The 2,901-nt window shown below is 38.1% G+C and overlaps 1 non-coding gene across 1 annotated transcript; it reads left to right on the top strand.

Annotated features, from left to right (window-relative positions):
• Positions 1-1,631: 1,631 nt before the first annotated feature.
• On the top strand, positions 1,632-1,738 carry LOC149011349 (small nucleolar RNA R71). The gene has a single exon (XR_016174859.1). It is a non-coding gene; the product is annotated as a small nucleolar RNA R71 (small nucleolar RNA).
• The last annotated feature ends 1,163 nt before the right edge of the window (positions 1,739-2,901 follow it).

Raw genomic sequence — 2,901 nt, 5'->3', positions numbered from 1 at the left:
CTAACTATCAACAAGTCTTACTCGAGTTGACACCCCCCCCCCCACACTTAAATTATGCAATGACCTCAGTGCATGCAAAAAAAAATAATATAAGCAAAAAGAGGAAAGAGTGTACCCGATGTTTGAACTCATGATAGAGCACGCAACAGTAAAACCTAACAACAAACAAAGAAAATAAAGGAAAAAGAACAAGAAATAATATCTAAACATATTGGTTGCCTCCCATAAAGCGCTAAGTTTAGAGTCTTCAGCCAAACTCAGTAAGAAGCAGCAAATGAAGGTGGAAGCTCAAATCTAAATGTGAATGGTGACTGCTCCAAAGAAGTGAAAGAGTCCAACAATGTGTTGACTTCCTCAATATTTAGGTTATATTCCCCAAATGGTAACTAATGTTGTAGGGGATCATCAATAAGAATGTTTAGAATATAATCAACCACTACCTCATCAATAAAGTTAATCGCAAAGCACTCTTCATCTCTATTTGGGCTTAAGGATACGTTCTTTATAGAATCTGAAATTGAGGACTCAAGAGCTTCAGGGAAGGGGGCTTTGGGAGTGTAAGATTCAGGAGTAGGACCCTCTACAATCGGAATGTGCAACCCCTTACAAGGAAATTGATGGGAAATACTCACAGGTGGTGTTCTTTACTAGGCTTGTGTGCATCATTGCCAGTCTCATGGGTCAAATCAACCTCTTCTCGACTCTCAAGATCAATGGGCAATGACTTAGGAGTAGGCGAAGGTGCATAATATTCCTTCCCACTGCATGTCACAACCGAGACTGCTTGGACTTGTTCTTTCCTAGACCCAATTTGATGATTAGGGTTACCTATTGGTTGACTAGGTAACTGACCAACCTCCCTCCTACTGATAGCATCAGCTAGTTGACCAAGTTGAGCTTCCAATTTGTTAATGGACTGAGAATGGGAATGCAACAATTGAGTGTTTTGCTCTAATCCACTAAGTGCTTTTAGTACCTTATCCTCAAATGATGAATTATGTGAGGGTTGTGAAGATGATGGTTGCTCATTCCTATAGGCATTTTGGTGCATATTAAATGGAGGTGGCCTATAAGGTATTTGATTAGAGGAATTGGGCATTGAGTTTCACCATGAAAAATTGGGGTGGTTTCGCCATCCTGGGTTATAGGTATTGGAATATGGATCATTGCCAAATTTAGAGACTCCTAGGGCCAAATGTGTATGCTCCTTAACAAACTCAGGGTATTGTGTAGCCAAATAGCAGTTAGTGACATGATGGGATAGGCTAGAACATAAAGCACATGCTTCAATCTGATTAGGTGGAGAGGAACTTGTAGGAAGTGGAGATGTGGTTTGTTGTCCTAATGACAAGAGATAATCCAATTTCTTAGATAGCAAGTCAACCTTAGCACTCATCTCAACGGTAGGATTGATCTCATAGAGACTGCTCCTCTTTGGTTGCCCAATGGATGGAATCTCAGTCCTAGTTGCTGAAGCATGGTGTTGGGAGTTTTCACTAAGGGTCTCAAAAAGTTCCCATGCCTCATTCTCATTCTTGTGCATAAAAGTCCCACCACAAGAAGAATCAACCATTTGCCTATGTCGGTCTCTAAGGCCATCATAAAAGCATTGAACCAATTGCCATTTAGGAATAGCATGATGGGGGCACTTTCTAAGCAATTCTTTTAATCTTTCCCAGACCTCATGAAATTGTTCTCCTTCTTGTTGGGAGAAACTCGTTATCGCTCTCCTAATGCTATTGGTACGGCCAATGGGGAAGAACTTTTTAAGGAACTCCTGTTGCATTTCTACCCAAGTGGAAATTTTAACATTGTCCAAAAAATGAAGCCAATGCTTAGCTTTATCTTTAAGGGAGAATGGGAAAAGAAATAACCTTAAAGCATCAACTAAGAGGTTTTGAATTTTAACCGTGGAAGACACCTCTAAAAACTCATCTAAGTGCTTATAAGGCTCTTCATTGGCATGTCCATAAAAAGATGGTAGCATTTGAATCACACTAGATTTGATCTCATATTGAGCCGCCTCTATGTTAGGCAACTTAATACAAGAAACTGGAATATATATTGTAGGAATGAAATGCTCACTCAAGGGCCTCATTGGAGGCTCATAGTTTGCCATGGTTCTTTGCCTTCTAAGGTTGGCCAAAGTCTCTTCTAACTCTAAGTCAAGTGGAGTCAACTCAGGGTTTAGGGACCGACGACCATGCATACACACAGAAGAATAAAAAAAAAAGAATAAGCTAAATAAGTAAAATTAAAAGAAAATAACTATAGCAAAAGGGAGAGTTTAGGACGTACCTGAAGCGCAATCCATGTGATCTTTCGAACAAAAGTTACACATGTGGGATCTGAGGGATGGGGATTTTTAAAAATTAACCTAAACAGCCCAATCTAATGCAAATATTACAATTGAAAAGTCCTAAATACAATTATATCTAAGAAAGAAAAGATAACAATCTTAACTAATTATCGAATCGCTACTCTTGCAGTTACCTACAAAACAAAAGAAAAAGAGATTAGTTAAATAAACAAAGAAAAATTAAAAATTAAAAACACTAAAATTACTCTAAAAATTATGCCTAATTGACAAAAATCAATCCTAGCAACCGTGCTTTGGTTCCCCAGCAACGGTGCCAAAATTTGATCGTGTCACTAACCAATCAAAAATAAAATCCTATACTAATCTAGCAAGCAGAAAGTACGGGGTCGAACTATGGGGAACTAAAAGGCTAAGTTACTAAGATTGAATTTAACAAAACTAAATTTAAACTAAATCTATTAATTAATGCAAAAACTTAAACTATGAATATGTGAAGATCTTTGGGATTTCGAATCCCCAATGCTTTTCTTTAACCGATATAACTCTACACTTCAAAGCAAATTAGGGATGGTCTTCTTAGG

Source organism: Hakea prostrata, chromosome 7, assembly GCF_041222555.1.
Source record: "Hakea prostrata isolate BN-2017 chromosome 7, UWA_Hpros_2, whole genome shotgun sequence".
NCBI classification, from domain to species: Eukaryota; Viridiplantae; Streptophyta; class Magnoliopsida; order Proteales; family Proteaceae; genus Hakea; species Hakea prostrata.
Note: the sequence above shows the minus strand (reverse complement) of the source record. Positions and strands in the feature narration are given on the sequence as shown.